Genomic DNA, 15,222 nt, shown 5'->3' with positions numbered 1-15,222 from the left:
GAGAAAAAGCTTTTTGTGGGTATGGAACATTCTGGAATGTTTTATTTCAGCTCATGAAACATGGGACCAACACTTTACATGCTGCGTTTATATTTGTTCAGTATAATTCCATCCACATAACTGCTGGTTATATGCTGCGTTTATATTGTTGTTCAGATAATTCCATCCACATAACTGCTGCGTTTATATGTTGCGTTTAATTGTTGTTCAGTAATCCATCCACATAACATAAAAGTCAATAAAACTCAAAAGAGCATGACAATGCCCTTGAATCGCCTTCCTTCAGCAGATCAATGGATGTGAATAGCCAAATCACAAGATTCTGTTGCGCCTTGGCTTTTTCCACTGGCGCTAAGGGGTTCTATTTGGGAAGTGTCCATCCCTGTGCCATGAAATGGTGCCTGACTGGAGCTTTTTCTTCACTGGCTGTGTGTGGAATAATTGCTGCATGTGGAGAGGCAACTCACCCCAGTAGCCGCGTAATTAATATGTGTGTGCAAAAGAGAACGAGAGAGAGGAAGAGAGCGATGTGTAGTATCTGACAGGGAAGCTAAGGGTTGTTGGTGATGGTGCCTTTCACTTGCTCCATGCTGGTTCATGGGAACTAGGAAGGAGACCCTCTGAAGTTGCCATCATGTTGTTGTGTGTGAAAGAAAAACACATTTTCCTTGCTGACAATATTCTCATGTAGTTTATCACTTTATCACAGCCTATTGCAAAAAGTCTGATTACAATATGAAATCTTGGTTTCCTGGCTGAGGGGAATAACATGTAATACATTTAACTCAGGCTGAAGATGATCTACAATCACACTGAATAATGTGGCATACTCACTCTCAAGGTACAGGAGAGACCTTACAGATGCGTGGGGCCCCGTACACTAGTTAAAAGTCTGTAATAATCCAATTACAAAACCCCACAATGTGTGCATGGATGCCCAGACGATTGCAGCACAGATGTCCTCAACAGATCACCTCTGAGCAGTGCCCAGGAGGTGGTAACACCCATGCTGTGATTCAGAACCCCTGCGGGGACTCTTGGTCAGCATTTGAATAAGCAGYCGAAATAGCCTCCACAATCCAGAGGGATAAAGCTTCTGATCTGAAAACCTGTCAAAAGCTAGGAAAGAGATAGCCAGTCCTTGAGTGGGTGTAGCATGTATCAGCCTGTTATGGGATTTGATATCCTGCAGCCTATTCACAACAGTACACCATACAGCCCACCATCAAATAACATGGAACCCWAAAAGTTATGCTGGCAGTATTGGTGGCCATCCTTCAAGTGCATTATAGGTTCACAAGGAGGAAGCCAGCTATGGTATTTTCTGAGCCAAAGTCTGGTTTAGTAGCAGCCCTTCCCATATTAGGCTAGAGCCAAAATACCACTCAAAAACTATCTTTTGGTATTTGTTTCATTTATTGTAAGGTCGACCCCTASAATTTGTTCAATTTCTTGAAGGACATTAGAACAGTACCTTTGTAATTTGGAAAAGGACCGTGCATATCTCCAAATGTCCTCCCACATCTCGTCGAATAGCAACAGAGAGTTCATTCTCCCACACTGGCTTGACCCCTTGTGTGTCTACAGTAGAGAAGGGCCTTAAAGCATCATAAAATGAACTTACAGACATTTCCTTTGTGAGAAAAAATGCATTATTTCAATGACAGACATATCAGGGTTGCCAACCAAGATGGTGCTCTTCAAAATATGTCTGATTTGTAGAAAGCGGAAATGGTCCTGCTTTAGGCGCTGATATTTCTCAACCATCTGCTCKAATGACATTAGAATCTTGTCAGCTAATAAATCATTTAGTCTGCCTATGCCCTTATTAAGCCAAAGGTTAAAGACAACATCCAGCAATCCTGTTACAAAATCAGGGTTGTTAAGAATCGGGGTAAGAGTAGAGGTTAGTTTGGACCTTCCCTCAAAACYTTGAACTGATCTCCATGCTTTGAGTGTATTAAGTGTAATGGGATTATTGCAGCTATCTTTTATAGATTTGAAGCTTCTGAAAAATAAAAGATCCTGCAAGGGGTATTTTGAAAAAGGAGTCTCAATATCTAACCAAATAGAGGAGTCATCATTTGTTATCCAGTCAGTAATATGCCTTAAGTGGGCACACCACTTATAAAACCTCATATTGGGCAGCTCTAAGACCCCTATAGAACCTGGCAGCTGCAATATTGCCATCTTAAGTCTTGGCTTGCGTTTTTTCCATATAAAGGAATTTAACCAGCCATTTAAAAATGTTATTACTTTATTGGAAAATAAGACCGGGATCATTTGGATTGGGTTAAGTAGGTAAAACATTCATTTTCAGGAGGGATATTCTACCTAACCKTGAAATCGGAAGAGAATTCCAGCGCTCCAGGTTAGTCCATTGTTGATACAGTCCCAAAATGTTTTGCTTGTCAGCAATCGAGTTTTTAAGATATAGAACTTTCATCAGTGGTGTAAAGTACTTAAGTAAAAATACTTTAATGTACTACTTAAGTAGTTTTTTMGGGTATCTGTACTTTACTATTTATATTTTTGACAACATTCCTAAAGTAAATATGTATTTACTCCCATACATTGTCCCTGACACCCAAAAGTTACATTTCAAATGCTCAGGCAGGACAGCATTATGGTCCAATTCATGCACCTATCAATATAACGTGTGTTGTCATCCGTACGGCCTCTGATCTGGCGGACTCACGAAACACAAATACTGTGTTTGTAAATGATGTTTGAGTGTTGGAGTGTGCCCATGTCTGTCTGTAAATAAAAATGTGRGRGGTCTGGTTTGCTTAATATAAGGAATTTGACTTATAGCATTTACTTTTACTTTTACTCAAGTATGACAATTGTGTACTTTCCCCATCACTGTACTTAAGTACATTTAAAACCAGATACTTATATACTTTTACTCAAGTACTATTTTACTGGGTGACTTTCACTTTTATGTGAGTCATTTAAGTCTATTAAGGTATCTTTACTTTTACTCAAGTATGACAGTTGAGTACTTCTTCCACCACTGACTTTCAAAATACAGAAAGTGTCACAGTATGATGCYTTTTACATGGTATTTTCCTTTTATTAATTAGCCAAGTATCTAACAGCTTGTGGCTATCGGCTATGCTAAACTGAGTTGGGGGGGGAAACATCACCCAAGCAGGAAGTATTTTCTGCTGTGCGGGCCAATTAAGCATTGGGTATAGGAGATTCAGAGTTCACACAAATTCAGAGTTCACACACATTCTGAGTTAACAGTTCATACAGATCAATGCCTYGCATTGGGTCCTGTGTGGCTCAGTTGTCTTCCTGCGGCGATGGTTGTGGGTTCGATTCCCACGGGGAKCAGTATGGAAGAAAAAAATGAAAATGTATGCTCTGGATAAATGTAAAATATAATGGAGTGAGGAAAGATTGAATTGAGTATATTTCCATGTCACTCAATATTACATCCCATTGGGTGGTGGAACCTCTGATCTCCTGAGTGACAGCCATTCAAAGTGATTGTAGATCGTCTTCAGCCTGACCCTCATGCCCGGGTTCATTCCCAGGGGTCTATGCTAAGATGTGTAAATTGAACTATTGAACCAATCGATAGACAGTTTGAAACATGTTTTTGAGAGACCTAGGAGTTGTTTCAAACCTGCGTCTGATTCTTGGCTCTCCTTTCGCACCACACAATTGTTGAATCAATCAATCAATCACATTTATTTATAAAGCCCTTTTTACATCAGCAGATSTCACAAAGTGCTTATACAGAAACCCAGCCTAAAACCTCAAACAGCAAGCAATGCAGGTGTAGAAGCAGAGTGGCTAGGAAAAACTCCCTAAAAAGGCAGGATCCTAAGAAGGAAACCTAGAGAGGAACCAGGCTCTGAGGGGTGGCCAGGCCTCTTTTGGCTGTGCCGGGTGGAGATTATAACAGTACATTGCCATTAAGGTCAGATTGTCTGGTCTACCTGAAAGATATATTTTTATTCCATAGATAGTGTGCACATCGRTGAGCCTACCTTGTGTCATGCTATTTGTGTGATACATTTCGCAACACTTTTTTTCCAGTTTTTTTCTGTTCGTTTATGAGGGAACAAACTCACAGTCAATTTTATACCTCCCAATGCTTTTAATGAATGTCTTCAGTATAACTCTGTAGGATCTCACCTCTTCTCAGTAGCCTCAGTACAAGAAGCGACCTTGAGAAATGTCAAGCCTGTAAGTTAATCACTATGTTAGACCTTAATACAAATACCATAAATGTCTATTTGGCATCTTCACTCAGTTGAGGTACACATTTATTTCAATATCATGAGTTTTGTAAGCTTTTACCAGAATTTGTATATTTTGGATCTGATTGGGAGGCAGACAGTTCCACCTCAATACCTGTTGTCATGTTATAGCCTATTATTTAGAACTTCCATCATTCACAGAAGGGATCATCAACTATATTCAGTCGTGGGTCAATTTTTTTCTTGAGCTGATGGTCGGGGGGCYGGAACATAATTATAAATAATTTGTAGACTGCAATTTGACCCCAAGTAGCCCAAACAAATACAATATTTGACTAAAACAATCATTTCAAACCTTGCTTACATTTGTGGGCAGTTACATGTTTCTCTGTATTATGCTTGGGAATACTTGGGAACAGATTTCCGAAATGTAAATAACTTGGAGTTGATTTCCTGGTGTTTTACAGTCTTTTATGTCTAATAATAAAACCACTTGTAGGCCAAATTTGGCCCGTTTACAGGTTGACTTGATCATGTTTGACTTCAGGTAGATATTCCATCAACTGTTCCCTGTACCAAATAAAKAATAACCTGTTGTGTTAATGCTGGTGTAGTTGGCTGAACACAAATATCCTTTATTATTGTATAATTTCGAAGCTATAGCAGATGATTATGACAGAAGACACAGGTAGAGCTAGCTAAATGTGACAGGTGGATCTACCCTCTTCACAGAGCGTATTTCTTACATCCCTCCGCAACAGCCCGAGGCGGGGAAAGTGTGCCTTSACTTCCTGTGACTATATATGGAGACCACCGGTATAGCATGAGTGAAGAAGAAAACATCTCCGGGGAAAATGAGAGCGTTTGTCTGTGATCAAATAAAATHAATTAACGTTTATTGCGGCCGATGACTATCTCCTATCTTAAAGAGACAAACACGTATTTTCCGTCGATTTTGTTGTGCTAAAACAGGAACTCAGAGACGCAAGCAAAAACATACGCACATCGCAACTGTGAATGAGAAAGCTACAGGTGAGCATTATTTTTCTTTATCTACAGCATTTCAACTTTATTTAGTTGCACGTATACCATCTCTATTCCATGTCTGTTTTAAWGATMAAAATAGTACTTTGCATTATTGATTGTGTGCTGTTTCAATATGTGAACATTTTGGAGGGGGCATTTAATTGTTTTCAAACCTGTTGATTTTAATTGRAACCAACTTGCGTGCATAATCAACGAATATTTTAATAAGTTGACAGATAAATATTTTATGCCATGGTAAAGCGTATGTGTATGAATGGCGTTTTGTTGACACTTATGTGCTAGTCCCRCTTTAAGTTTATTATTCTAAGAAAAAGTTGTTTATCCATCCCCTCAGAATCCAGTAATATTAATTTCGTTTTTTAAATGAAATCCTAGTTATTCATGATGCTTTTGGTTGATCTGTTGGTTGATTATTGACCAGAAAAAAAGTACGAACGGGTGATTTCATTTCCTCAACAAGATGTTGTCTAATCGTACGCACAAATATATTATTCTGTCATTTAGTTGTAGGCTATAATTAGCCGACTATCTTTCAGAGGATCTTGTGTTCTCTAACATTTCACTTAAAGGCTAGATGTGTGAATTAATAATAACTGCATAGTTACACTTATAGTGCTCTCAACAAATCTCCATTACTGTACAATTAGAATCCTTTGTAGAGCATACTTTTCCCCAATCATCCAGTCCTGCTAAATTGTCATGAAGCATAGTTTGCTGCATGAGGGATGTATTTGCCAAGGGAACCTTTCTTGTGTATATATCATGCAGTTGTCTTGGAAACTGACTAACCTGATGTAGGGATGGTTGGTGTGTTCATTATAGCAATCACTCCTGGTAACCTCCCTTTTAACTTTTAACAATACTTCTGAAAGTACCGATGCTCTCTCTCCAATAATTGTGCGATATTGGCCCTCATTTGTGAATTTCAATGAAGAGGGTTGATGCATAATCAGCCTGATCTTTGTGGCAATACGCTCTGCACTCAGACGATTTGCATGTACCAGAGAGGTGAATGGCTGTTATGCAGATTGCAGGAATATGATTTCCTTTTTTAATGAAGCTCTTTAGAGGTAAACAAAAACAAGCGGGGTCCTAAGTGTTCACTTAGAAGGAGCTCGTTAAGTATCTTAAAGAGACAAATAACTCACACAGGTGTTGTTATATTTCCACTGCACCTAGAAAGTAATCACTTAGAGTTTTAATAATGAATTACATTTCATCATCATGTACCCAGTGGATGCATTCCGTGAAGAAAATATTATTTACTCCACTGAATTTTGCCTTTCCTAAATGAGTAGCCTCATAGCCTGTAATTAATCCTGCATCATATTACACTAATCAAAATAATTTAACAAAATGTGCCTCTGGACACACATCGTAAAGTCCCAAAAGACAGAAAACGCTGAATCCGATTTTCTTTTACCATTTTGTTTCACATAATTCTTAGATGTCCCCCTTGAGTTCTCTTGAGAAAATAGGTCTCTCAGTCTTATACAAAGAGAACAATTACAGAATAGTCATGTTATGTCTGCACACTGAATTTCCAATGCTGTATTGAGAGTAACATTAGCACACAGTTTGACAGTGCTGTTATTTTTGGGTTATGCCTAATGTATTGTGACGTGTGATTGTTTGATTGCTTGGTTCTGTAACGGTCACTTCAGTTTGAGATGTGAAAAACACGGTTGATTAGAAATRGCTGTGGCGGAGACATCATTCTAAACACAACAGTCACTTGAATGGTTGTTCCCACATCTATGGTTACATCTATGGCTATAAAAAAAATGACATTCTCTTATTGATTGACAGTTAATATCTGTCTGTGTGGTACAGTCTCTTTCCTCAGAGCTTTGAGAAAGCCTCCTGTTGCAGGTTAGAGACTACTTGATTCTAGAGTCTAGCCCTATGAGTCACTCTCTCAGCACTACTGGTGCTATAAAAACACTGGCTAACCCTGTCTATTCCCCACACCCCTCTCTCTCTCTCCTTAAACATCCAAAGAGCAACTTGTGAAAAGGTTGAGTGAGAGGGTAACTTTACATTTAAGTCATTTAGCAGACGCTCTTATCCAGAGCGACTTACAAATTGGAAAGTTCATACATATTCACCCTGGTCCCCCCGTGGGGAATGAACCCACAACCCTGGCGTTGCAAGCGCCATGCTCTACCAACTGAGCCACACGGGACCACATTTAACTTCATTTTGATGTGTCCGTATGTCAATTTGGCCCTTATAGTAGGCCTACTTATGACTATGAGTCTAAGGATCCAGGCCGTATTATGTTGGTTGAAGGGTTCCCTGGTCCTTTTTTCTAAAGAGAGACGAACACGCTGTGAATCATTCATTTGTCACTTCACACAGGATCATGGTTTTGTGTAAAGGATCGAGCTCATAAGCATTTACCCTCACCATCATCCAACCTTTCATATAATAATGAATAGCCTGTCATAGTCACCATGGTTGATATTGTGTTGTGTTTGAGGTTGTGTTTGTATTGAGAGTTGAGTTGAGTAGCATAAAGAGGAGACCTTCCTTATCTACATAACATAACCAGTCTGTATTGTTTTGCATATCATGTAATGCATTYCATGTACKCAGTGTATTCAGAGAATAGTCCTAAAAGTGAATTCTCATTGAATAGAGAATTGTTGCTCCCTGCGGTATGCCCTTGTTCATGTGGCTCTCTAAGTAGTTTCTGCTGTGTTTGCTAGGTTGTGGCTTTGTATAGCCTAACTAGCACAGAAAGACTTTWRCCATGCTGTAAAACAYCTCCCATACTCTTWCCCACCAACACTGAAGAATATTCACTGCCTATCGATCTCAGATGCAAAGTGTCAGTCTTATGTCAATTCTGAATTGAGCGCCCACTGATCACCCTAACAGATTGGCTCATTGGCTGTACAGGGGCTGCTGAGAATAAGCTGCTACCGTGGAACCTCTGATTGTCATCCGGTGGTTCTGCCAAAGCCTGGAGGGGATCAGAGCCCGTATCTATCTAGACATGCACACAGATCCCAATGATACTGTAGCTATGTCTCCCCATTCCGTGTGAGGAATCTTCTCTCCATGTTCAACAAGATGTGGAGCTCCCAGCCCAACACCTTCTGTCTGCCATGTCACAATGCCCAGGACTCTAGTATGGCAGTTATGTTTGTGCTGGACATAATTGAGCCCTTGTTAAATCAATAAGGTCCTTTCCCCCCTGATTATCTGTGATGAGCCATTCACACAGGTTTCAGTCTGGGGGCCTGAGTGACCACTTSTTTGGTCCATGCACAAAGGATTCATCAATCAAATAGATAGTTGTTAATTGGGTTTGTTCCATAATGATGTTGTTTTTTGTGTGTCTTTTAATGTAATTACATTTTGACAAAGCTGATGGTCAACATGTGGATATCTTTATTATTTAATTATCATTTTCAGTGTATGTCAAACCACAATATATTGAGCATTAACACTGTGGAAAATACAATTGGATTAGAGAAGAAAAACACGCACACACACACACACACACACACACACACACACACACACACACACACACCACACACACACACACACACACACACACACACACACACACCAACATACACATACACATACACATACCATACACATAACATACACATACACATACACATACACATACACACAGTACAGTCCATGCACATAATTCAACGAAACTCTCCATAGGACTAAAGAGATCATTTAAACAATCTGTATTCTGAGGGACTGGCAGGACCGTCACCAAACATGGCTAAATAGATAACACTTGTGGACTAATTGATAACAACGGCATTCAAATGACATTTTCTAAAAATGCCTGCCCTCTATTTTGAATAAGATATCATGGCAGAATCTGTTCACTCAATCCGGAAGAAATGAGATCAAGAAAGCTTGCTGTGAGACTCCAGGGWCCCACTGATGGATACACTTTACAGCAGCAGTCTAGGCTGGCTGATGTCATTTGATAGAWACCAGTAGGTTAACCAATCTATAAGGATGATAATGACATCAGCGGCAGGATGAGTCCCCAGCGACTGAATGGGAGAATTTTTTWWWYYWAWMYYMRKWWAAWRKKWTTTTTATCTCCATCACAATTGGCTTTGGAAAGAACTGTGTCATTCTGGCTCCCTGGGAGTCTGATGATGGGGCATTTGCAGTCCTTTAGCCTCCCTGAATACGGAGCTGAGGAGATGAGAATCCAGGTGGGATCGGGACCCACTTTTGCCTCATTGGTGCTGTGGTGTGTTAAGCTAGCCTGGCCAGGGGAAGACTGATTTAATAACATCAAGTGATTATTTATGCAGCCTGCCTCGGTAGAATTCTGTCTACCTGGATTTACCAACCCTTTTCTCTCCCTCCACCGTTACCATAGAGACCCCTCCATCCCCTAACAGCAAGGAGCCTTTTGCTGCCGGGGCTCGCTGGCTTTGTTACAGGAGAAATACAGGGTTGAGCATCGCCTTTAGTCCCTGTTAAGGTTCGGGCACCTGTGATGTGTGAGACTGAGAGTGAGTGTGAGAGTGAGAGTAAGAGTGAGAGTGAGTGAGTGATATTCACTTGGCTGTGAGTGTTTCCTTGGCACGTTGACTCGTTTTTGTCACTGGGACTTGATGACTGAGACAGAGTGACATCCAGTTGGGAGGCCAGCCACGTCTAATTGAAATGAGCTGCTCACCTGGGAGAAGGCTTCTCCCTGACTGTGATGCTTTGCTCACTATCACCAGTCAGAGCTGCAAGTGTATACCTAACAGACAGGTATTGGATCTGAGACACAAGCAGGTATCTGGTGTTAGTAGTTTGCTCTGTTAAAACAGCATCAGGTGTCTAATGACCTTGGGGAAACGGTGCACACAATATATGAACAAATCTCTCTCACAAAAGCCTCCCCTGAGAAATGAAAATGTGAAATGAAAACAGTCATTCTTATCATGTGGGTTTAACTATGCTGTCACTGTATAGGAAATAGTGGCATGAGATTCAAACCCACTTCATTCATAGGCAGTAACTATTTTGACCCATATCCAAGGGGCACTGGAATCCAGAACCTTCCAGAACCTTCCAGAACCTTCCTCAATAGACATATGAATACCTACATCGATGATACTATTGACATTCTAACTAAAAGTACGAGGCAAGTGCACTATCTGTCTCGACCAGTTACATTGAATTAGTTGCTATTACAAATATATTGTCTAGCTAGCTGTTATTTAATGTGTCACTTTCACTGTTTGGGAGAAAGCAGAACACAGAGTTGCCAGTCTGTCTCTCTTCCTCGTCCCTCAGAGATGTGACAAAAGAAAGACATTTGCTGTCAGCTGATGAAAAGAATGTCTATCTGTCCCCTGAAAAAACTTTGCCATCAATCAAACCCTCTCTCTTGTATCCATGTCATTTCTTGTCTTTTAGTGCCTTTTAGTTTTTCCTCTACCTCTGCATTGTACTGTTGCTGCGTCTACTGGTGTCAGCCACCATACAAGCTGGCAGAGGCTGGAGAGTGACTCATACTCACTGAGGTGGAACATACTCACTGAGGTGGAACATACTCACTGAGGTGGAACATACTCACTGAGGTGGAACGATGACCTTGTTCTTTAGAAGTCTCACATCGTATCACAGTTTAACTAGGACCCTTAAGAACAAAGTCAGGGATGAATTAGGCGTCTGTGATGATGATACTTCTATCTTAGCAGCACTTCTCTCTGCTAGAGTAGATGGGGGTCGGTGGAGGAGGATTTGAGAGAGCATTGCTTTAATGAGAGTTATTGCAGGTAGGCTTGTCACAACAGTGGCCAACCAGCAAGTCTATGATGAAATCAACCAGCATACGATATCAGTCAGCCTTGGACAGAAATAGCACGTACCTTATTGCCATGGGTTGGTATAATTGAGTTAAGAGGGTGTGATTACTGTGATTAGCCCTGTGTTTATGTAGCCAAAGGGAAGCTCCTCAAGTGGATATATCAATCTGTGTTAGATATGTATATCCAACTATAGTTGAAATAAACAATTACAAGGATTTTCAGACATTTACTGAACATTGTTGTACAACCTGACACTTGTTTTAGGCTCATGTTCATGTGAATTATTCTCCTTGTGACCCCAGGTAGTGAATGAGCATGACGACGTTGCTGGACCTGAAGAGCAGTGTTCTGAGGCAGGTTCAGAGGAGCCAGTCTCTGAGAGGGAGGAGGGAGCCAGCAGCCTCAGCAGCCAGCAGCATCCCGTCAACACTGCCCGACCAGTTACCTCACGGGTGAGTCTCACACACTGCCCTGACCAGTTACCTCACGGGTGAGTCTCAACACTGCCCTGACCAGTTACCTCACGGGTGAGTCTCACACACTGCCCTGACCAGTTACCTCACGGGTGAGTCTCACACACTGCCTGACCAGTTACCTCACGGGTGAGTCTCACACTGCCCTGACCAGTTACCTCACGGGTGAGTCTCACACACTGCCCTGACCAGTTACCTCACGGGTGAGTCTCACACACTGCCCTGACCAGTTACCTCACGGGTGAGTCTCACACACTGCCCTGACCAGTTACCTCACGGGTGAGTCTCACACACTGCTTGACCACTACCTCACGGGTGAGTCTCACACACTGCCCTGACCGCTACTCACGGGTGAGTCTCACACACTGCCCTGACCGCTACCTCAGGGTGAGTCTCACACACTGCCCTGACCAACTACCTCACGGGGAGTCTCACACACTGCCCTGACAGCTACCTCACGGGTGAGTCTCACACACTGCCTGACCAGTACCTCACGGTGAGTCTCACACACTGCCCTGACCAGCTACCTCACGGGTGAGGCTCAGTGGCACACAGAAGTAACAGCAGTTTTTCGCCAACATGCATGTAAACATGGATATTCACTCACTCACTCACTCACTCAGGTATAATAATAATATATAGCACTTTTATTGCAACATAGAATCTCAAAGCGCTTGCAAAGAAACTAATTATAAAAAATGGAAAGCGAAAGCTGTCTCTAGTCAGCCTTATCGGCAGTTTGAAAGGCAGTCAGTCTCTGGTATGGCTTGAGTGGAGAGAGGGGCATTGATGTTTAGCCAGGGAGAAAGTCAGTCTGACAGATACAGCTACACACACAGGAACATTCAGACTGGATGAAGGAAAGGTTCCCCTGTCTCTGAGAAGAAGGCCTAGTCTGTGCTGGGGACTATAAATATTCTGGACAAACCCAATATGTTTAATGTGTCCCTCTCCTCTACTCCAGAGATGGGACCTGTTTCTAAAATGCTCGATCAGTCTGGTCTTCCCAAGGAGACATCAAACATCCAAAAATACCAACAGCTACATGAAGTTAGACACTCAGTGAACGGGGAACATTGCTTTTGGGGGGAACAACACTTAGAAATACTCAAATGGTCTATCATTTATCTTTAATATGTAACTTAGAACTTTTCAGAACCTTTATCGAAAAAGAACGAACCAAATTCATCCAATACATGTCAACAGAATTTTTATGATATTTATTAACACATTTATTTGATTGATTAACCCCAAACTGATGGTTGTGATGCGCTGTCATCCTAAGGATATTGGCAGATGATTAGGCCACAGCAGAATTGACAGGACAAGGTGAATCATCCATTGTTTTTCCAMTCATCCTTTGGAGCGAGTCTTCTGTTTTGATTCCTCTTCAGCTGAATGTCAAAGTCAAAAGTAATGGGCATGTGAACCTTGAGGTTTCTATAGCAACCCAACAACGTCTGTTTGTTACAGCCTGCTCCTAAAATATGAACAGCTAGATTGTTAATGACGGCTCCTATTTTATTTGCGAGGGAGAAAAACACCTGTGATGCTCTGAGCAGAACCTTTTGTAATTATTACTTTGATCTGATGAATTATCAAACACTGGCTCTTTAAAAGACTTGAGGAGCTACAGCGACCCAACACTATTGATACACAGGGGAGATTGGGGTTGGTTGTCTCAGGAGTGGGTTGTCTCAGGAGTGGGTTGTCTCAGGAGTGGGTTGTCTCAGGAGTGGGTTGTCTCAGGGGTGGGTTGTCTCAGGGGTGGGTTTGTCTCAAGGGTGGGTTTGTCTCAAGGGGGGTTTGTCTCAAGGTGGGTTGTCACAGGGGTGGGTTGTCTCATGGGTGGGTTTGTCTCATGGGTGGGTTGTCTCCGGGGTCGGTTGTCTCAGGGGAGGTTTGTCTCATGGGTGGTTTGTCTCAGAGGTGGGTTGTCTGATTGTCACAGTGCTGATTGTCACAGTGCTAATTACTCCCAATCTAACATTTTTAAGGGTGTGATGTGTGAATTTTATAAAATAACTCATCCACCTGGTCAATTTGTGTCAGCATAACGAAACATTGAGGTGAGGGGAATTCATGTGTTTTTCATAAGTAAAATCACAATGTATATATATTGGTGCTTTCTTTGTAAATGTTTCTAGGTCAAGTCATGTGGTGACTAGCATCTTAACTCGTTTTTACATGTAAGAGTCTATCTGGGAAGAACACCTTTTTATATACTGGCGCTGRTGAGTGGAACAAACTACCACAGCAACTCAAAGCCATGTCGACCATAACGTCATTTAAAAAGAGTGTCGAAAGCTGGCTAATGATCAACCAATAGAAAACATGATGTCTGTATGCAATGCTCTAGGCTATGACAATGTCGTCCTGTCTTTTGTTTTGTTATGTGTTATATGTGTTATATGCCTAGTAGCCTAGGCCTACTATGTCTGTTTTTTTGTGTCATCTTTCAAGATAGATAGTAAATGCACTATCTATCTATCTATCTATCTATCTATCTGTCTATCTATCTATCTGTCTATCTATCTATCTGTCTATCTGTCTATCTGTCTATCTGTCTATCGGTCTATCGGTCTATCTGTCTATCTGTCTATCTGTCTATCTGTCTATCTGTCTATCTGTCTATCTCTATCTGGTCACATACTGCTATCTGTCTATGCTGTCTATCGGTTCTATCTGTCTATTGTCTACAGTTTGAAGCGGCAAGAATTTTACATACACTTAGGTTGGGTCATGAAAGGTTTTTCAACCACTCCACAAATTCTGTTAACAAATATAGTTGGAATCGGTTAGGACACTATTTGTGCATGACACAAGTCATTTTTCCAACAATTATTTACAGAAAGATTATTTATTTATAATTCACTCTATCACAGTCCAGTGGGTCAGAAGTTACATACCACTAAGTTGACCGTGCCTTAAATAGCCTTGGAAAATTCCAGAAAATTATGTAATGACTTTAGAAGCGTTCGTTAGGCTCAATTGACTCGTTAATGACAATTGGAGTGTACTTTGGATGTATTTCAAGGCCTACTTCAAACCCAGTGCCTCATATGCTGACATCATGGGAACAGTAATAGAAATTAGCCGAATGTGAGACCTCCACAAGTCTGGTTCATCCTTGGGCAATTTCCAACGCCAAAATGGGATAGCATGTTCATCTGGACAACAATAGTACGCAAGTACAAACACCATGGGACCACGCAGCCGTCTATACGCTCCGGAAGGAGACGTGTTCTGTCTCTAGAGATGAACGTACTTGGTGTGAAAAGCCAAATCAACCAGAACAACAGCAACTGACCTTGTGGAGATGCTGGAGGAACAGGTACAAAAGTATCTATATCCACAGTGAAACGAAGTCCTATATTTACTATTAAAGATCCCATTGCAACCTATCGTAAAGTAGGGGTGTAACCCCCGTGTCCTGGTCTAAATCCCAATCTGGCCCTCAACCAATCACGGTCACTCTAATAATCCCCAGTTTACAACTGGCTCATTCATCCCCCTCCTTCTCCCCGGTAACTATTCCACCAGGTCGTTTGCTGCAAATGAAGAGTGTGTGTGTGCAGTCAACCTTACCTGGAAAATAAGGTAAAATAAATAAAATAAAATAAAAACAAATATTGACATAACCTGGAAAGGCCACTCAGCCAAGGAGAAGCCACTGCT

At 41.4% G+C, this 15,222-nt stretch overlaps 1 pseudogene; it reads left to right on the top strand.

Annotated features, from left to right (window-relative positions):
• Window positions 1–9: 9 nt before the first annotated feature.
• Window positions 10–15,222, top strand: part of LOC111981283 (BAI1-associated protein 3-like) — a 41,332-nt pseudogene continuing 26,119 nt past the window's right edge.

Source organism: Salvelinus sp. IW2-2015, linkage group LG20, assembly GCF_002910315.2.
Source record: "Salvelinus sp. IW2-2015 linkage group LG20, ASM291031v2, whole genome shotgun sequence".
NCBI lineage: Eukaryota > Metazoa > Chordata > Actinopteri > Salmoniformes > Salmonidae > Salvelinus > Salvelinus sp. IW2-2015.
The sequence above is the reverse complement of the archived record's forward strand: the minus strand, read 5'-3'. Positions and strand labels throughout refer to the sequence as shown.